The 21,313-nt window shown below is 45.1% G+C and overlaps 1 protein-coding gene and 1 long non-coding RNA gene across 8 annotated transcripts in view; one reads left to right on the top strand and one right to left on the bottom strand.

Moving 5' to 3' along the window:
- Nucleotides 1-6,270, bottom strand: part of CHRM2 (cholinergic receptor muscarinic 2) — a 105,408-nt gene extending 99,138 nt beyond the window's left edge. For 3 of the 6 annotated variants that reach the window (XM_075116829.1, XM_075116819.1, XM_075116847.1), the window contains exon 1: nucleotides 5,941-6,270. The gene's annotated coding sequence lies outside the window, so the exon portion shown is untranslated. Of the gene's footprint in view, nucleotides 1-1,501; nucleotides 1,587-5,940 lie in introns of all 6 variants that reach the window. The other 3 variants (XM_075116863.1, XM_075116813.1, XM_075116887.1) reach the window with 3 other exon arrangements.
- Nucleotides 6,271-6,362: 92 nt separating this feature from the next.
- Nucleotides 6,363-20,684, top strand: LOC142067883 (uncharacterized). Of its 2 annotated transcripts, XR_012664162.1 has the most exons (5): nucleotides 6,363-6,441; nucleotides 14,069-14,187; nucleotides 14,756-14,802; nucleotides 15,391-15,465; nucleotides 19,867-20,684. It is a non-coding gene; the product is annotated as an uncharacterized LOC142067883 (long non-coding RNA). The 2 variants fall into 2 exon arrangements; XR_012664161.1 differs by having other exon boundaries at nucleotides 14,069-15,465.
- Nucleotides 20,685-21,313: the final 629 nt, after the last annotated feature.

Raw genomic sequence — 21,313 nt, 5'->3', positions numbered from 1 at the left:
GGGCAGCAAGCAAACACAAGCTGGAGGGCATTAAAACATTTTACTTGAGGGCAGTGCATTTGTCTGGGGCAGCATTCCCTGCACCTGCCTCTGAAGCATGTGGTAGGGGACATTGATAGAGACACTATACTGGACAAGACAAAACACCTGCCTGATCCAATGTTGCAATCATTATGTTCTAATGTTCTTTAACTGGATGACTGATGCATTTTTGAATAGGAAAATAATGAGTAATGATAACAAGTAACACAATTTCTGTTAATTATTCATGCTAAAGTTCATGAAACTTTTGAGGTATATGAATATTTTCATTAATAAATCATTGGTCACTAGCTTGCACAAAATGACCTCAGAAACCGTAGCGGAATGAGCTTGTTGCCATTATTCATGAACAAATTTGTGAATCGTTTTCAATATACGACCGCTTTGCTTCCTAATTGACTAAATATGAGGTAGATGAGTATAACATAGACATCAGTAATTCATTGCAAAGCTGAGAGACAATTTCTTAGGAATCTACAAAAATGTCATGGCATTTACCAGAAACTTATTGTTTCCCATGGACAGATTTTGCTAATTTTTATTGCTCACATTCTGGAATGGATTGTAAAAATGAAGGGTCTGATCCTCAGAGTTTGCAGATCAACCTATCTCCACCAAAATCAAGAGAGCTTTACATATTCAGACTACCCGAGAATCCTGACCCAGAGAAATTAGTAAGCAAGAGAATGCTTTTAAATGATGAGGTTTATTTTATCTCCTTGGTTTCCAACACTAATTTTCACAATGATTCAGAAGAAAGATCTATGAAGATATTTTTTGTCTCATTCCACCTCTTTCTCAAAAAAAAAAAAAAGAAAAAAAGAACAAAAGCCTAAAAAACCCACACCTGCCCACAGTTTACTCAAAGCTTTTCTAAGAGCTTGAGGAAAACCCTGGGAGATGCTGGTTTACAGAATTTCTCACCTATTTGTGTTGTGGTCTTTCATAGACATCTCTATTGCCATCACTGTCAGAGGTGCCCCATACTATTCCCAATGCCCGTTATCACACTGCATTTCGCTTTCAGCAGAAGCTGATGAAACAGAGCTGTTCCATGAACAGTTGTCAAAACACCAGCATATTCTAATTACAACACTTACTATGTTTCTGTGAAAGTCAAATTCTGAGCTCAATTGTACTAGAATAAACCAGAAGTAATTAAAGTCAGTGGAGTCAACCCTGATTTGAAAGAATGTAATTAAGATCAGAATCTAGCCCATGGAGTCAAAAGAGATACCGGAAAGACAGGAATCAGAGGATCATATGATCAAAAAGAAAACATACAGAAGGCTCTCAGCAAAGCAGCTGGCCCTAAATAATGATCTGTTTCATTTTATCCTTATCATATTCTTAAAGACAATACATGAAGCACATGGACTACTGAAATCCCATTGCATGTCTTAGTCTCATTGGCAAGCATTCTTTAGAAAGTGCTTGATGGAAATGAGATGAAACTCACCTCACTCTGTCCCATCCTCTTATGGTTTGAAATCATGTTATATGAGAGATGTCTCTTTGGAACACCTGTTGATATGTATCTCTCTCTATAGGGCATAAACATTGTTAGATATTAGTAATTATACAGCTTTAAAGGGATGCCACAAGGTCCAAAATGACAGGCAGCTCCATAGCCTAAAGCATTTTTATATAGAAACAAGCTCAGGGCCCACGGGAAAGTGATGTAGCCTTTTAATACAACTCCAGGGGTGGCCTCATCTTTTAATTCTGCCCACTTGTATCAGGGAGATGTAGGAAGGCAACGGAATAAATCACTAAGTAATCCCTGCTCAGTTTGGTATGGACAGCTAAGGAATGCAGTCTGCTGGGCACGAGAGGTTGGCATTCAGCTAGTGGGACAAGGACAAGCAAGTAGATAACTCTGCATCTTTTGGGCAGCTCCAGCCCAGGAAATGCCATGGACACCCTGGCAAAACTGAAAGCTATCTTTGCCAAAATACAGGAACTGGAAAAGCTGGGTAGGGTGGTGTGTGGGGAGTGTGTTGATTGACTCATTTAGTTACAGCAGTTATCAGTGCTTCGTCCTTTGTGCAGCCTGGTTCTTAGAGATGGGAATCCAGGCTCAGATTTAGCAGGGCTTGAAATGCTACCATACAATTTAAGCTTTTTAAGATTTAAGGCTACAAGCATTTGTGAAAAAGTTATCCCTGTCATTCATATGAGCTGGACTAAGCCCCTTCAGCTTTCCTTAGCCTGATTAGTGTTGTCCACCCATCCACCCACCCACCCACCCACCCAAAGACCCCACAGAAGGTCAGGGCAGCATTTTCACAAGCGAATAATCCTCTTCCATGCCTTGAAATCTCTGAGAATTAGCTGCAAGTTGCTGCAAGCTGTGAAGCTCAAAGCCAGAGAGATCCAAAAATTGTGAAACAATGGCTAGATACAGACTGGGCTTCCCAGCTTTAAAAATCTTCCTACCTATTTCTCTGTAGTTTAACCCACCCTACAGGACCTGCAGCGTTAGCCTCTGGGTGACAGAACCAGAATCAGCTGAAACTCCACCTGCCTTCTTTTGCAGCGTGGGATCTAGAAGAGAGAAGAGCTGTCTGGAAACAGACACTGGGAGGAATGTCCTTATCTCATACCTCTTGGTTATTTCCCTCCTCTGTAATTTGCTATCAAGCCTCACATACCCTGTGCCCAGGGACGCTCTCCCTCGTCTGCCTCTCGCACTAGAGGGCGTGGAGGTCTGGGGTTTGCACTGGAAATCCAACTCTCTGCAGATCCCTACTTTCCCTTAAATTGAACTCAACTTTCAAAGAGGTCTTGATTTCACAGAAAGGAAATCTGCTTCATTATTACTGGTTTGTCTGCATTCCCCATGCTGCATTGCTATGGAAACAGGACCAGAAAATAAGTCTTTTGCATATAGGTCATGATATTAGTGGAGAAGAGAAAGTCTGGGTGAACAGGTGAATGGGTTACAGGAGTGAAGTGGCACAGAGTAACCGCCTGGGACTGTAACAACAACAGTGGGTGATTTTATAGTAGATGTCTTCAAAAGACTGTTGAATTAGTCACCGAATGGGCTGAAAGATCCTAACACTTAAAGCAACTGAGAGCCACAGAACACACACAGGGAGTCAGCCCAGAGGTGAAAAATGAAATGACCATGGGGCATGGGACTGAACATGCAGGCAAGAAAATATGCTTTTATTCACAGATGCTGCTTTTCACTGGTAGCCTCAGTTTCCCACTTTCTGTGTCTTGGTCTCCCTCACAGATGGTGGCACAGCATGGCACTGCTGCACTTCTACCTCCTCAGGACATTCCCGATCATGCATGGTCCAGATCTCCCCAAGCTCTGCCCAGATGCAGAGTTACAACCTTTTGGGTAGAGGATATTACTTAAACTCTTGGGTTTGGATGGGAGAAGATCATGACCTCTCTTTTTTATTATTTTGCTCTCTATCCAAAGTAACTTGGGGACAGCCTAGACACACTCCCCTTTGTACTGAGTCCCTTTCCTGAGCAGACTGCAGTGCAGAAATCACGGAGCACTGCGGGCAGGGGCAGGGAGGGCAGCTCGGTGGGGCACATGCTCACCAAAGTCAGCAAGCCCACTGTACTTCGCTCTCTCCTGATGCAAAAGCAAACATGGCTTCTTTTGAAGTCCAGGGGTCCCGCAAAGGGGAAGTTCAACCAAAGTTATAATCAAAAAGAGCCTAAAGGAGAGAGGGAGTGTACTCTGTGTAGCTTAATGTGGTTTATAGACAAATCACCGAGAGCGGCTGGTGTCATAAACTGTACGATTAAGGCTGGTGTGTTTTTAGACAGGGGCTGTGATTGCAGGCAATGCAATACCATAAAAGCAGACAGCATGCGTACTTCCTCTTTGTCAGTCTTTTGGTTTGGGGTTTTTTGTTTTTTTTTTTTCTCCCAAATTGCAAGAGCAGGCTGTCAAGCAGAGGTTGGCCCCTCTCCTTTCCCCACCCCCTTTTCTTCCCCTTCTGCAAAGGGAAGACCTTCCTTAAGGGTTAGGCAGAAGCCAATGTGTGCAAACACACTGGTTGACACATAAAAATAGAGAGAGATATTATTCCGGCTAGATTTGCAACAAGAATTACCCCTGCTGTCCCCAGTATCCTCTTCCAGTTGAGAAAAAAATAAGCTATCTATCCTTTCCCTAAAAGAACTTTAGCACACGAACGTAGTAGGATAAAGACAATCTTACGGGGGAGGAAAGTCCCTTGCCCTTTCCGCATCGAAGGGGTAAGGACTCACCCCTAGGCCCGTGGGAAGAAGTTAAAAGCCCTGGCTGCTTCCCCCCGGAGCTTGCAGTGGGCCGCACTGTGGCGGCAAAGCCCCTCTCCGGGAGCTACGGGCCGGCTGGGGCAGCGCCCTCCGCCTTGGCTGCCTTGCGGGGAGGCGGGTGGAGGGGAGAGGCCGTCCTTGCCGCTTCCCGCTCCCCGGCGGGCCGTCACCCTGGCGCTTGGGCAGCCGCGGGAAGCCGGCGTGTCCGGCGAGGGGGCAGACCGGTGGGAACACGCGAAACGAAGAGTGGCCCGAGATGAAGCGGGTGGGGGGGGGGATACGGGGGGGGGGGGGGCGGGGGGCGGCGGACGGGACTCGGCTTTTGCCCGAGAAGAAGCATCCCGGAAAGCACTTTGCCCCTCCAGAGCCTCCGAAAATGGCTGGGCTCTGGGGGAGCACCAGGACCGCGGCGACCCAGAGCGTTTCTGGGAGGCAGTTTTCCTCTCATAGCCTGATCTGAGCTGCCTCTCAAAGCATCAGCTCGCTCCTTCTGGTCACAAGCACCCCGTGGCGGCGGCACGGGCGGAAGGAAAAGGAGCCCGGAGGCACGGCCGGGACCAGCTCAGCGCTGCCCGGGGCTCAGTCGGGCCGGGGGAGCGGGGCGAGCCGGACCCAGACCTGGAGCATCCTTCCCTGCCTCACCCGGATCCCTGGCCACACCCGGGGACCGGACCCCAGGGGCACCGAGCCAGGGAAGCGGGGTCGGAAATGAGCCGGGGAAACCCCATACCCTCCCCGCCTCCCCCGGCGCCCCGCGCCCGCGCTCCCCGTCCCCGAGGCAGGACCTGAGACCTGCGGCAGCGCAGACGGGCGCTGAGCCTGGGCAGGCGCACGGTCCCCAGGAGGGATGCTGAGGGGCGAGGGACCGCACTGACACAGCAGCCTCCTCCCCTTGTACCCCGCATTGCTGGGTACATCGCTGTCCCCGGCAGGGCAGGGATCCCTGTCGCCCCGTCTCTACCCTCCAGCCCGCCAGCTAGCGCGCTCGGCAGGCAGGCTCTTCTCACCGGGGACGGCTCCGCTCCAGGCTCCCAGTGACATTTTGCAGGAGTCGTCAACACACATATCACAGAGGTATTTGGGAAGGGTAGTCCGGGAGATGTCCCTGTGTCGGAATGCAGCATTTATATATACGTACATTTATATATATAAACCACCCTGTGGACAGCGTTTGGAAAATGTGAGGATTTCTTTAAATCAGTCTACTGCCTCTTTCCTTCCCCGCTATACTGTGCTAGACTCGATTCTGGGGTTAATATCACGACTGTAACTCAACAGAGGAAGGCTCTGTGCTGGGGGCAATCGCATTTCTCTCCTCTCGCTGCCTTTCCCCCTTGACCCGCACCACTGTGGACCCTTTCACCAAAAGTTTCCCTATGTTTTGTTCCCCTCCTTCTACGAGGACACAAAACGTAAGCTCGTTTCTTGGACGTTATTTTCTTGGCGGGAGCTTTCCTATGACAGCAGCGGGTGAAATCCTAGGTGCGGCGATGAAGAGGCGGAGGGTACAGGACGAGAAAGAAAAGGGGGGAGGGGGGAGAGAAGACAAAAAAATAGAAGGAAAGAAAAAGGAAATTTAAAAAAAGGGAGAGGAACCGTCTGTAAACCCCAAAGCTTTCCTACCTGGGATCCAGTTAGCAGAAGTTGCATCCCATCCCGCTGCAAGCGGCTGGTTGCGAGCGGCGGCTGCGGAGTCGCGCCGGCTGTGGCGGCAGAGGCATGCGGGCTGCGCGCCGTCAGAGCCCGGAGGCAGCCGCTTTATCTTTCTCCTCCATATCTTCCAAGAGGAGGGAGGGGGGTCGGGGTGGGGGAAAGACAGCTTACTTGGTACCGTGATAATGGGGGGAAAGACTAACAGTTTGGAAGCTTTAAACGAGAGGTGGCATTGGCCGGGCTGATGGAGTTTTTGTCTCTCCCTCGCTCGCTCGCTCCCTCCCACACGCACGGGCACACGCATATACACGCACACGCTCTGTGGCTCTGGCCCTTGGGAGTCTGTGCTTCAGTTCAGCCAAGTTGAGCTTAAAAAAAAAAAAAAGAAAAAAAAAAGAAATAGTGCTATCAAACCTGGCTTAACGGTTGAGACAAAACTGGACACACTAAAAATACCAGAAGCTGGGACTCGTAAGTAAGCTGGTAATAATTCATACTTCCCCCAGTGCTTCTGAGGAAATGAGGGCAAGCTGCCACCTTCGTGGCGGGGGTGTCGAGGGAGGGAAACAGGGCGCCTAGATGAGCATCTCGGGTGAATGTCCTTGCTGGGGTGCTGCGGCTGTGGGTCCGCTCGCTGCCTGCCTGCGGGGGTGTGAGTGTGTGGGTGGTGCGTGGGGGTGTGTGAGCGCGAAGTGGGCTCGATTAGCTGCAATGGGCAAGGCAATTTCTGCAGAGAACATTTACAATTTTCTTTCAATATGACAGGATTAGTTGCTGTTGAAGGCTCTCCTCCAATAAGATCAGCACTGCTCTCTGATTTGGTGGCTTTGCTGAATAGAAATTACTGGTTCTTGTTATCTCTCAACGCACTCTCCCCTCTTCCTCATCAGACACTTCCCTTTTCCTCATCAGAAGTCTTTATCTACAATTTGTACATCAGAACCGATTTTTTTTCTTCAATTACCTCTTCCCCATCTTTCCCCTCAACACTCTCCTTTCTTATTTCTGGTTACTTTTTTTTCCGCAGTTCCGTGATAGCTGTAAGTCTACAGCGATGTACGGGGGGAGAAAGAAAGAGATCTTGCTTTTAGATTATTGGAGTCATCGGAGTCTCTGTGTACCGTGGAAGAATGTTGTAACACTAAATCCAATTTAGGTTTTTAAACTGATTATTGTGCTGAAATATTCATGCAAAGCTGCTTCCCTGGTACAATGACAAACGAATTAGGGGTAACAGATACATTTTATGAACAAGAGTTAATTCTCCTTGGGTGTAAAGCATTTTCCTTTAATTAATAGTCACTAGGCTGAGAAGTTTTTATTTTGCTTAAGGGAATTTGCCAGTTCGATTGAAATAATCTGAAAATAAATAACTTTAGGTTTACTTTGTTTTTGCCTCTCTCCTGGACCAGAACTGATTTGTGGTCTGCAGTGATGCTTTTTCCCTTGGGATAGTGGCTGTAGAGGTGGGAAGCAGGAGAGGGGAACCCATCTCGTTTATTGTCCAAAGAATAATAAGGGGAAGTGATAAGCAAAGAGGAAAGGTGCACCCTATGAAGATGACCCCAGCTTCTGTCTGCTGCCTTCCCTGCCCCATCTCTCTTCTTGAAGGGCCAGCGGAGCCACAGCCCTACAACTCCCCTCCTCTCCACTCCAGAACCCCCTTCCTTCACATTGCAGAAAGTATTTCTTCACCTGGGCTGGCCCCAGGCAGAGGAGCCGCCTCCAATAGTTGCATGCATTTAGCTATTGCTCCTGCAAGGATCTCAGGAGTGGATTTACCCCCAGGGGGGTGATGTGCCTGCCTTCAGGGTAGCAGGACTCTGGTTATACTCTGCTCTGTCCTGGGGTGCATATTTTCCTTGCCTTGGGTGGCAGGACTAATTTGGAGGCAGGGAGCTCTGAATTTTGCAGGTACTCATGCTTCAGTGTTACACAAGTCTGTGTTTCTCTACCTGAAAGCACTTCCACTAGGTTTAAGGGTTGGATCACTTGTAGCTCTAAGAGCATCAAGGCAGCTGGGACCCGTCATCTGCCCCTTGATTTCTTAGCCCTCACAGAAGATTTTGCCTCGACTTCATAGCAGAGTTAGGAGACAGCTATCCAGACAACTCAGATGAGATATGGCACCGGGAAGTTGGAAGCAAGCCATAAGCAGGCTGTGGCCCTGTGGGGCTGCTGCGCCGCAGGAGCAGCCACGCCGGGGCAGTGGACAGCCACCCCCAGGGCCTGGCTGCCACTTACTTTGCAAGCTGCAGCTCCAGGTTCAGCCCTGGCCACTCACTCCCTGAACCTCCCACGGGCTGTCTTCGAGACCTTGGCGCTTAACATGTTTTAACATTCATTAATCAAGATGATTAGCAGCCTCAAAAGGGGCAATGCCCGCCCCCTATTATTATTATTATTATTTTCCATCCTAGCGACGTTGCGAGTGTTTGATTGTGCACGTTGATTTCCGGAGATTTAGTCAGAGTTCAATCCCTGCCAGCACGAGTCAGCCCTTCCCAAAGCGAGGAGCAGGGAGGGGGCGACCCTGGCAGCCCCCGGCTCTCTTTGGGCCGACCCAGGGGAAGGAAAAAGGTCCCGGGACAGGGGCCCCTTCCAGCAGCTCGCTGCTTCCCAGGGCTAGAGTGAAGGCAGGAGGTACCTCGGGGCCGGGGCCGGGGCTCGGCTCGGCTCTGCCCGGCTGCAGGGGGCTCCCCAATGCCGCGCTGCTCAGAGCCGTGTGTCTAAAGGCTGCAGAGCTCGGACCGCTGGAGGAGCATCCTCCGCCGTGCAAACCTCACCCAAGCCGGGGAGCATCTCCTCTCCTCGCACGCATCCCCCCTGTGATCACCCATGGAAATAAAAGGCCGGTGCTGAACACCCTGCTGTGTGACCCCCACCTCCACCTTGCCTTCTCTGCAGCCAGCCCGGGGAGAGCGGAGATTTCCACCCCCACACCCACACGGAAACGCGTGGCTGCCTTCCAGTGCCCGCGGAGCCGTGCTCTTAGGCAATCTCAGCAGATATATCTTTATGGCATCCGGTGACTCCGTGGTAAGCAGCACCTTTTAAGTTTGACAGAGCATCTGTTATTACCGGCTCCTCTCTTTAGAGCACTACGTGCTAGACACACCTCCTGAGGGGGAAAAAAAAATGCTGCTCCTGAGCTTAAAACATTTCAAATGTATCACTCCCCCTGTCCCCCACTCATGTGAGAGGAGAGGGTGGGGAGCAGAGTCGTTTACAGTGTTCTAAATAGCTGTAAAGATAAATCCATCGTAAAATCACAGAATAAAGTGTTCAGCCCTTCCCTAGCAGGAAAAAAAAAAAAAAAAAGGTGCATGAGGAAGCGAGTATTTGCTACTGACAGTGTTCCCTTCCCACGGAAGGACCAAGAGAGGCTCCCGGGGAGGGGAGGCAAAGACAGCAACTTTCAGCGAGGAGGCTTCCAAAAGAAATTGCATCCATACCCAATGATGCCGAGTGATCTCTAGCGAGACTTTGCTGCGGACCATGGCCCTGCCTTTAGCCATATGCCTCCCAAATGGTTCCTTCCCCTGGGTGTGGAGCTGCCTTGTTGGGGTGCGCTCCAGCAGGCCGAGAGCCCTGTCCCGAGCGTTTCGAAGCTTGGGTGCGTGAAGGGTGGAAAGGGAAGAGGGGTGCCTCAGGGACTGCTTCTAAAGTGATCTTTTCTGTTTTACCCAGGAGGGTGTGGTCCCTCACATGCATCTGGGGCCACAGAGGTATTTGCAGAGACTCAAGGTTCCTTCAAGGGTGAGGGAGGCTACGGAGGGGCCGGGGACAAAGTGCCCTGGGCGGGTTGTCACTGCGCTCTCACGGTGCCTACTCCCCCCTCCTCACCACCCCTCCACTCATGCTTTCACCCCCTTGCAACAGGGTTGGGATTAGGGGAGGGTGTGAGAAAAAAGCAGACCCCAGGGGAAACTGCTGGCTTGCTTCTCACTGCCAGAGGCACTCACATCCACCTGGAGCCAGGGCAGACTAAAGCTTCCCTCCTGTTAACCTCTTTCTATCCCCAGACGGACAAGGATGGCCACGGAAAGCAGCCTGACTCCCCTCACTTGTTTCTGACTCTCCACATTTCCTAGGGAGAGGGAAAGGAGCTAGGGTGCACCCTTAGATGTGTGGGTGCCCCATGGGGGGGTCCCGATAGCTCAACCATCTCACAACCCATTTGCCATGGCTTAGGTGGTTGGCTTCCCAGCCAGCAGACAGCTTTCTTGGGGGCCTGAGAGAGCAAGCACAGGAGACAGACAGCTCTGTAGACTGACATGCTCGATTTCCCTTTGGAGGTCTGGTTCCCTCCCTGGTCACTGCTGGAAGAGGACATGTCACCTCCCAGGGGAAAGAAGTAGCTCTGAGAACCACTTTTAGTTGAAGCACCTCTTCCCTTGGAGTTTTTGCCACTGATTTTAGGCCAATGGGACTGAGAAGAGCAGGGAGAAGCCCTAATCTCTCTGTGGAATAAGAGATGCCTGAAAATGGGCACTTGACCCAAGCAGCACAAGGCTATTATACAAGGTGCAAAGCGAGAGGGGGAGTCAGCTGCACCCACCCAGCTGAGCTGGACACCTCACTCCCAGCATGGACCAGTGCAGACCCCAGGGCTGCTGCTCCAGGTCCCTGGCCGCAGGTGGCTGTGGGCTGTGTTTGCCACCACCCATCATGCTGCTCTGCTACTGTTTAGCTCTGAGGCTTCGACACTCGTTTGCCTCCAGCATTGCAGTGAACAGCTGATTTTAATGGTTTTACACACAGGGGAGGCAGGTATTTGACAGATGATGGGAAAATGCTGGTGAGAATTGGACAATGGAACAGCAAATCATCCTGACGGTGTGGGCTGCAGAGAGCAAGAAGAAAGGAAGGAACAAATCCAAACCAAGACAACGGTGAGCCAGACTTCATGCAAATAAATGTTAATAGGTGCTTACTAGCAGAAATTAAATGAGTTAAATAAACTGATGGTCAAACCTTTAACAGAAAAGGGCATATAATCACTTATCTGTGTCCAAAACAGTGCATCCATAGCAGTGTCATAAAGCATGGTTAGATCTGCCCGGGGAAGGCACTGAAACATTAACATGTCGCAGTGTGGATCTCACTGGTCCTAGGGAACTAAGAGCATCTTGGTTTCTTCTTCCCAGCTGAAATCTTCTAAGTCCTCCAGCACAGCTAACAAGGAGATGTGTTGCTTTCACCTGCCAGCAACATTAAGCACTGCCTTACTAACAGAAAAACACCAAGCTTTTCTTTCACTTTTCCCCTGCATGACAACAGTGGTCACTTTGAGTCTCAAAGCCCAACATACTAGGAATTATTAAAAATAGACCACACTAATGAAATGGAATCTCCCAGCAGGTTTAGATGGGGCTCTGAGTCTAATCTGCAAAGCCAAACTGATCCCCTCTCGTATGGAGCAGCTAGGTGGCAAACTGGAAAATCGAATCTATTGTTTGATTAAGGATAAAAACAGTATCTGGAAGAGCATCCTGATAGACACAGCAAAGCTGAGGATGCACCCTTAAATGTAAACATATAAGTAGTTTACCTGTTAATGTAGTCTTAAATTGCAGATCTGCACTTCTTTTTGTGTGTGTGTGTAGGAATTATTGCTTTTTGCAAACATTGCTGCATCGCAGATGAGTGAGTAGTATATAGGTGGGCAGATCTGAAAACAGTTTCAGAACAATCTGCAAAGTATATTTGTTGAGAACTGGTGTCACCTTTGTCCAGGCTTGGAAAGACAGCTACTGAAAATGACGGTATAGCATGTGTTCAAGGCTGTCAGACATACTTCTGAGTGCAGACTGAAAAGTGACTTTCAGGAGAAAGAAAACAAGAACAAAGTTTAAGAGCTCAATTTATGTGATATGGAGTTAAAAAACATTAACAAGGGGGCAAGGAGTCATATGATTGTGCTTATAAGAGGATATGTTTTACAGCTGTGGCACAAGGCTCTTAAAAGGCCAAGAGTTAAATAAAACACTCTGTAAATTGCGTGCCTGTGTGTGGAGTGGGTTATCTACAGCATAGAAGTTTTACTTGACATTGACCATAGAAGCACAGACTCTCTTCGACCTGAAACTCGGGGGTTTATAGCCTGAAGTGTCTCTGGTGGGGATAAAGTAGGAAAGTCCTGCAACTGGCAGAGCCACGGCAGCCGCCGGAGAAGCGCGGAGCCGCCGCCTGCAGCACCCTGGAGAGCGGCCGGCCCGCCGCAAGCGTGTCGGTGTGTCCGTGTGTCGGTGTGTCTGTATGTGAGCACACACACACCTTTGAGCATACGGCCGTTGCTCGCAGCTGTTTAGACATATGCAGACCAATAATCAGCTGCACATCTGGTGTGATGTTCTTTGCTGTCACATCTGTTGTTTTTAATGCTGTGTTCCCTGGAAGATGAGTCCCTGCAGAGAGCTGGAGAGGGCTGCTTCTGTGCATTGCATGTACCCATTAGCTGGAATCAGTGGCTAGAAATGAGGAGGATTTCATCGTGTCCTTTAAAAGTGTCAGAGAAGCTCTAACATACACTGCAGAACACAGGGACCTGAAGCTCAGGACTATGAAAAGCTCCTTCCAGTACAGGCTCTAAATAAATAGTTGTGTTATTGCAAGAGTCAGTGGAACTTTTCTGCAGAGAGCTTCAGTCACTGGAAACCTGTCCACTTCACTCACATTATTCACAGGGGTGGTGTGTGGACATAGGAAGGCATGTGTCAGGCAGGCCACGCACTTATTTTTATTTTAATTAGCTGGAGAAAGACCAAGAGGTATTTCAAATGCAAATTTTTCTCAGGCAGCTAGACCCTTGGCAGCTTTATGTGCAAAGCTCCAGTGACTCCAGAGGAGTGCCAAGGAGTGTTGGTTGGGTGGAGAGATTTAAAGAAGGCCACAGTTCTGTGGGAAATATTTTCCCAAAAATATTGCTTTATGAACAGACTCAAGAATTTATCTCCACGATGCATGAAGTCAAGGGCTCTGGCTGCTCTTTAAGCACTTTAAGCCCAGGAACCAAGCTCTCCTGCAGTGTAACTTTGTAGGCACTTCCCCTTTGTACTTCTGATTCTGCCACAGGGCTTGTACAAAGTCTCTCTAGTACTGATACTACTCACCCAGACACACATATGGAGTGAATGGCTGTTTGAAGCCCATCCAAAGCCCATAAATCCAGAAACAGAACTGTTAAAATAGGAGTTCCTGAGCACTCCTTTAGCAAGCTGCTTCTGTAGGCAGCTCAGATCCATTCTAATAGAAAATAAAAACAGGAAAACAAATGCAGCTTCTTTAAGGGAGAGCAGACTGGAATCCACACCTCCTAGGTTGCCAATGAGCATTTTCCTATTGGATACTGGTTTTCTCTGGCTTTTTCCTCCTGAAAATGTTGCATTTTTTGCCTACTGTCACTTACCAGAGCAGTGAGATTTGCAGAAGAACATTGCCATTTTATGGCTTAACTTCATGGTGGTCACACATATACACAGCTGGGATGAGAATTCAAACAATAATAATAACAACAACAAAAACAACCACAATAAAGTAGTTACCTTAAAACCAGAAAATAATAAGTTTCCATTAACTATGCTGGATAGCACCTTTTTCTTAGTGCCTAGTGAGAAGTTGATTTGAATCACAGTGAAAGTTGTTCCATTTGTCACGTGCTGGGCAGACATCACTCATCACGGTCAGGAACAGTACCACGCTGTTTTATCCTTTTCCTCTCACCCACTGGTAGTGACACAAGTGACACACCAAGGCTTTGCAGTGTACAATGGCAAGAGTCCTGAGACGTCAGAGACAGAGATGCTTCTGCAATTAGGCACAATATTCTCTAATTAACTCTTCTGTTGACCAGGACTTATGGGCTCAGATGGAGCTCCATGTTGTTGTGACTGCTCTGTTTTCTGTACCTGAACTGATATCTCCCAAGTCACTGTAGTGTACCAGCTCTCTAAGGGCCAGCTTGGTAGTTTCTGCATTACACTCCACTGTCCTCTGTAGATATGACCTTAGAACTACATCTTTTATTTGTTTGCCTTGCTCTTTAAACTGAGTTCCATGTTTGCTGTCTCTAAATTTTTCACTTGTTCCTTCACAGCTGGAATTTCTTTTGAAGATTTTTGTGTGTCTCAGACTCACAGCACAAGAAAAGTAAAGAATTCCCAGCCTGTAGGCTGACAAATTTAGCAGCCTTTCTCCAACAGTGGCCAGAATCAGGTAATTCATTAGAAAGACCAAAGCAGTTTCTCCCCTAGACATGAGATAATCTGTCTCCTCCAAGAATTCTTCTAATCACAGAGAATTCTGCTGTTTGTCTTAGCATTTGCTACTATAACTTATGATATTGTTGGTATGTATAGAAATGCCCTGTTCTTCTTTGAACCTTTTGAAGTTTTCAGGGTCATCTTTGACTTTGAGAACAACAGTGTAATTACGTGATTTAAGTTCAATTAAGGTTGTGAAAAATGTGTTTTCTCTTACAATTTTTTGAAGTTGATACCTTTTATCTTGACTGATGGCATCCACTACGTGTTTTTTTTTGGTTTGTTTGTTTGTTTGTTTGTTTGTTTGTTTGTTTCCCTGATGTGGCAAGAACAGCAATTTCCTATCTTGGAACAACAAATTCCCATATTGGAATTATTCACTGAGTCTTTACTTTCTCCATAATCTTTCCTATGCTCCTATTCTCTTAAGGGTAAGGATGCATATTTTTTTCTTTACCCTCTGTTCAGACAAGAGTTTCTGGTTTTTTTCATGCTTCATGACAATTCTTTTTCCCTTTCAGAATCCCCAATACAGTACCTTTCTTGAGACAAGGTCATCTTACAGCAGGTACTATTCCAGATTAATACCTAATACACACCACTTAGATAGATGGCCTGTATAATGTTCTGATAAGATGGCTTAATATTATTTCATAAATCAGTGTAAACCTTGTTGCTTAAGATCCATCTGTTTTATTTACTTAGCTGAACACTGAACACATCTTTGCTAAGCTGTCTAGAATTATACCTGTGTCACTTGTATGTTTAACTGAAAAACTTCAGCAAATTACATCATCATCGTTTTTTTTCCTTCTCCAGCATCTACTCTTTTGTATTTATCAACACTGATCTTCATTCACTGTGTGGTTGTTCAGTCACCAAACTTGTTAATGTATTCACCTTTCTTCACTTTTTCTCTTGCTTCCAGTCCAGCACAAAAGCCCTTCTCAATTCACTGCACTCCTCTGAACTGCTGTTGGAGTCCATTTGTCAGAACTGATTTGTAAACACTTTTATTACTAATGGCTGAGTGCTAAATTATAACTTTCACTTTCTTTACTCTAGTATAACATTCCTCTCTTATCTGCTTATTCTTTGAAGGAAAAAAAATCCACTAAAAGGAGTTACTCAGACTTCCCCTCCTTCTTATTTCTAGCAGCTGCTGTGAAGTTGTACTGGTTTTTACCAGCTGTGTATCTATAGTTTTTCAAACTTCAGTTTGAGAATCAAGGTAAGATTAGTAACAGTTACTGTCACATATTCCATAACTGACTTCTTTACTCTTAATCTTTTTTTTTTTCTGTGCAGTTTTGAACTGTAATCAATATCTTTCCATAAAAGTTAAAAATCCTGCCATATTTTTTTCCTTCCTCATCTTCATTATTAGCACAGAAAAAACCTAAGTATATTCCTAAGCATCCTGGAGAATTTACTTGTATTCTTTTTGAAAACTCTGCATTATTGCCATCTAGAAAGGGTGATATACACCTATGAGACATTACAATAAGAAGCCATTCTTGCTTTCTTCTATGATTTTAGACAATTTCCTGTCACTAGGTTATGTTTAAGAATTATAATATTAATAAAAACAATAACAAAAATTTCTGATGCAGTTAGGCTCAGCAAACATAGAATGTATGCACACTCTGGCAGTATTTACATATTGTACATCTTAAAATTACTTGTTTTTACACTCCTGTGCAATGGCCTAATGGCTGAACTGTTTTGCATGGAAAGAAACACACTCTCTTGAGGAGACATGACAATAGTTTTGTAGTTCAAGCTGGTATTGAAGCAAGTATAAGCAGTCTTTCTAATAAACTTTTAAACTAGGGAAAGAAAGGTCTCGGATGAAGTTCTATGTTGCTGCAATGATTATTAAAAGCAATGAATCACACTTGGCCAAACTCAGCCAGCAAACTGCATGAGCTCTGGAACTCTTTAGAAATGTGTCTTGCAGGCACACTTTTAATATGTTTGGTGATCTGGCAAGACACAACACGTAGTAATCTTACACAAAAGTGGAGATCTGAATCTGTTAGTGTCTGATTCCTGTATGGACCTTTAGAATGAGAAATAGCTAAAATCTACTTCTTTTCACGTGATCTTTCACCTTCCAGGTTATCAGTGGGGGCTTCCACTAGGTCAAAACAGTGTCTTTTCATCAAACCATCTTTTCTACCACCAATACCAAATTACCATAATTTCTTCTCTTCCTCACCACACCACACACATTTCAACAACTGAAGAGCAATTCCTTCTTGCATCACTTGTAGAGCCGACAGTTGATGCAGTGGAATTTCATATAAGCCCTCTAGAAGAAAGTATGTTTTTTTCTTCAGAGTAGATAGATAGGCCCTTTCTGACATTAAAAACAAACATGATAAATTAAATGTAATTGTATTTAATTATGAATCACTTGGAATAACCACTTGTCAATGTTTTTCAGCACCTTTAAAAAAAAGTCGCTCCTTGGTGCAAACATAATAAAATACTGAGACTGCTAATATTCTGCCTCTGATATGTCTTTTCAGTGAAAAACCATACCTGGCTTCGTGAACTGTCTAGCCCAGTGTGTTATTCCAATGGATTGTATCTATTTAGTTTTGCATGACTGCTTTTGAAATATTATAGGTACCTGTCGTGGTTCAGCCTCAGTTGGCGACTAAACACCACGCAGCCGCTCGCTCACTCCCCACACCCCTGTGGGATGGGGGAGAGAATTGCAAGAGCAAAAGCACAAAAAAACCCCAACTTGTGGGTTGAGGTAAGAACAGTTTAATAATTACAATAAAAATAATAATTATAATTATTATGATAACAATAACAATAATGATAATATCATAAAATGGAAAAGGAAAAAAAGGAAAAAAAAACCAGAAACACAAACGATACAACCACTCATCACCTGCCGACAGACCGCTACCTCTCCCTGAGCCACGATTGCTGCCTCCCTCCCCCTGGCCAGCTCTTCCCAGTTAACCAACTGGGCATGACATTACATGATATGCAATATCCCTTTGGCCAGCTTGAATCCGCTCTCTTAGCTGTGCCCCCTCCCCTCCCGGCTTCTTGTGCACCCAGCAGAGCATGGGAAGCTAGAAATGTCCTTGGCTAGTACAAGCGCTACCCAGCAACAACCAAAATATTGGTGTGTTATCAACATTGTTTTCATACTCAGTCCAGAGCACAGCACTGTGCCAGCTGCAGTGAAGAAGATTAACTCTATCCCAGCTAAAACCATGACAGCACTACATCTACATGTCTTTTAAATACCTCCAGGGATGGTGACGCCACCACTTCCCCGGGTAGCCTGTTCCAGCGCTTGACAAACATTTCAGGGAAGAAATTTTTCTGAAGATCTAATCAAAACATCCCCTGTATAGGCTACAATCTCCCTTGGCTTCCTTTTCTAATCTGCAAAATCACTACAGTAATTATCTCCCTCAAAGGAGTGTTATGAGACATTACTAATTAGAGACTTTCAAGTAACATGCAGAAAAGTGCACGTGGAAAAGGTGCTATAGCAGAAATTATTAAGAAAGCAGCAAGCAGGCACATATCTGTTTCATTTAATGGAAGGGTTATTTGTTCCACCTACTCATGTCTCTGATTCAATAAAGTTAAAATTTATGTGCCTAAATACTCATGAAATAGGGTTAGATTCAAGCACATGACTAATATTACATCTCTGTACTGGTGTTTCATTGAATTAGGGCCCACCCGCTGTACCAGTAACTGGAAAGATGGATAATGTGGTTTGGATTGTTCTTTAAAATAAAAGAAAAATGCATCAGAAAATTTCCGTATTTCTTTATCTGTGAACTATGGTGGTTTGGTTTTTTTTGTTTGGGTTTTTTTCCCTGATGATTGTTTTCCTATTTTTTTCTTCTTTTTTCTTTTTTTTCTCCAGAGTCTTCCCTATATTAATATACTGGTGAATATCAGCACATTTAGACTTCATGTTATTCTCTAATGGTCCTTTCTGACAGAAGTTTCCACTTCTGGTTTACATTGAACAAGATTTTATGAAAAGAAAATAGCATATACCTACAAAAGTGTTCCTTACATTAATCACAGTATTTCATACAAGCTGTTTTCTGAACTGAGCTGAAACAAAACATGCTGGAGACCAAAGACCAAAATCTCCTCACTTCCAGGCAATAATAATAAACAGGGAAACATATACATAACGGAAACTGTTTTCATCATCTGAAGCTATCCTCTGGGCCTTTGAAGGACAAGCAGCTAGTTCTAGTCCTGCAAAATGAACTAGTTCGTATCACATTATCTTGTAGACTCTGCAGCCCTGAGCCAGGTACTTGGGTCTTCCTATAGAGGTTTAAGACCTAAGATTCATAGAAGATAGTTCAGTCAGCAGGAAACTGAATTGACTAATAAGAATCCAGATGAAGAATGATCCTTTGTGCTCAACCTTTCTGGCTATTTATATACCGCTAGATCAAGTTTCAGCCTCTGCATGTGTTTGTGGGCAAGAAGATTTGGGCTTTTGCTGATCAGTTTCTGTCCACATTGTTGGTATCTAGCTGTATTGGTTTTGGCTGGGACAGAGTTAATTTTCTTCATAGTAGCTTGTATGGTGCTATGTTTTGGATTTTTGATGAAAATAGTGTTGATAACACACCAATATTTAGCTATTGCTGAGCAGTACTTACACGGCGCCAAGGCCTTTTCTACTTTCTACTCTGCCCTGCAAGTGAGTAGGCTGGGGATAGACAAGAAGCTGGGAGAGGACATAGGCAGGACAGCTGACCCCAGCTGACCAAAGGGATATTTCATACCATGTAATGTAATAAATCAGTAATAAATACAGGGGTGGGAGAAGTTTGTTAGGGCTGCCATTACTTGGGAATAGGCTGGGCATCAGTTGGCTGGTGGTGAGTAACTGTCTCACCTTTTTTTTTTGTGGGGGTTGGGTTTTTTTTTGTTGGTTTGGTGTTTTTACTTATTAAACTGCCTTTATCTTAACCTGTGAGTTTTCTCACTTATATCCTTCTGATTCTCTCTCCCATCTCACTGATGTGGGGAGTGAGTGAGTGGCTGTGTGGTGCTTAGCTGCCTGCCAGGGTTAAACCACAACACTAGCCAGCCGTAGTTCCCACGCTGTGATGAACTTTTGAGCTCTGATGTCTGCTGATGCACTTTAGACCCCTGGGCTCAGGTCATCCAGACTTTGGGTAGGACACCTGATTTTTTTCAGTAGAAGTGATCATGAGCAGGAGAGTGGCTGGATTCACTAATTCCTGTTTGTTTATTGTTGTTTTTAATAGAACTTCCTTGCTAATATTTCAAAACCTGGCAAAATTAAGGTTATTATTAGACTGTGCTGCTTGTCCAGGATTTCTGGTTGGAAAAATGATCTGGACTACAGGTTATCTTTTTCTTGGACAAAATTTTTGAAGGTAAATATCACTGAAGCCATATGAGGCCACACTAACAGTGTGTGGCAGCTCACGGAATAATGGCTACATAGGGAGTCACGGTTAAATGAATTCTCAAAGGACTACGTCCGTTGTGTGTGAGCCTACTGTGGAAATTAGAGCTGGCTGGAGAATGCTAATTTCATTTGGTGACACCCACTAGTGTTTCACAGTTTGCTTTTGTTCTGCAGTGTAAAGATGAGAACTCTGAGAGCTGTGTTAAAACATCAATTTATGAATCTATGAAGTCAGCCTTTCAGGAGGAGGATGGAGGAAGGGTCTTTCTTCTTAACCAATAGTGACCAGGAAGATTTATGTCCCCAAAACGACATGCCTTGAAAACACACACAAAAAATATGTGCTTCAATAAAATACAAAAAATATATTCTGCACGCAATACTTGTGTTGGATCTAAGTGGTAGACACTGTCCATTAAAAATAGAGAGAGTAAAAATAAGGGGTGAAGAACTGAAGAGATGTAATAATACTTATCGTTATCTACCCTCAGACAGATATAAAAAAATTTAGATGGTTCATTTCTCCAGACTTCGACAGGTGAGAAAGTACAGCTCAGAGCTGTCATTCCAGTTCTGCAATAGGTAAAATGATAGATCGAGAAACAGATCCCAGATGTTATTTGTGTAATGAGCATTTGATCTGCTTAGCCACAACGCCTCTGTGGAAGATAAATATTAATCTTCACTAAATCATACAGAAATTTCCCATTGCACGGTCCCTTGCATGGTGTAATCAGAGTCATCACCACAAAATGAAAATATATTTTCTTTGTTCATGACTCCTAGGATATAGATAATTAATACCCAACAACACAAGAAAGAAAAGAAAAGAAAAGAAAAGAAAAGAAAAGAAAAGAAAAGAAAAGAAAAGAAAAGAAAAGAAAAGAAAAGAAAAGAAAAGAAAAGAAAAGAAAAGAAAAGAAAAGAAAAGAAAAGAAAAGAAAAGAAAAGAAAAGAAAAGAAAAGAAAAGAAAAGAAAAGAAAAGAAAAGAAAAAAGAAAAGAAAAGAAAAGAAGGAAGGGAAGGGAAGGGAAGGGAAGGGAAGGAAGGGAAGGGAAGGGAAGGGAAGGGAAGGGAAGGAAAGGAAAGGAAAGGAAAGGAAAGGAAAGGAAAGGAAAGGAAAGGAAAGGAAAGGAAAGGAAAGGAAAGGAAAGGAAAGGAAAGGAAAGGAAAGGAAAGGAAAGGAAAGGAAAGGAAAGGAAAGGAAAGGAAGGAAAGGAAAGGGAAGGGAAGGGAAGGGAAGGAAGGGAAGGGAAGGGAAGGAAGGGAAGGAAAGGAAAGGAAAGGAAAGGAAAGGAAAGGAAAGGAAAGGAAAGGAAAGGAAAGGAAAGGAAAGGAAAGGAAAGGAAAGGAAAGGAAAGGAAAGGAAAGGAAAGGAAAGGAAAGGAAAGGAAAGGAAAGGAAAGGAAAGGAAAGGAGAAAGGGAAGGAAAGGAAAGGAGAAAGGGAAGGAAAGGAAAGGAGAAAGGGAAGGGAAGGGAAAGGGAAAGGGAAAGATAACATCAAGAACAGTTGCTGTTTTGGTATAACTTGTTTCCAGGAGAAATAAAATACTTAGTAGCTTAAGATAAATGTGAAGTGTGTTTGTCCTCATTATTTTTACACTGGCATCTTGTGAGCTG

The sequence above is a fragment of the Phalacrocorax aristotelis genome, chromosome 1 (genome assembly GCF_949628215.1).
Source record: "Phalacrocorax aristotelis chromosome 1, bGulAri2.1, whole genome shotgun sequence".
Lineage (NCBI taxonomy): Eukaryota > Metazoa > Chordata > Aves > Suliformes > Phalacrocoracidae > Phalacrocorax > Phalacrocorax aristotelis.
The sequence above is the reverse complement of the archived record's forward strand: the minus strand, read 5'-3'. Positions and strand labels throughout refer to the sequence as shown.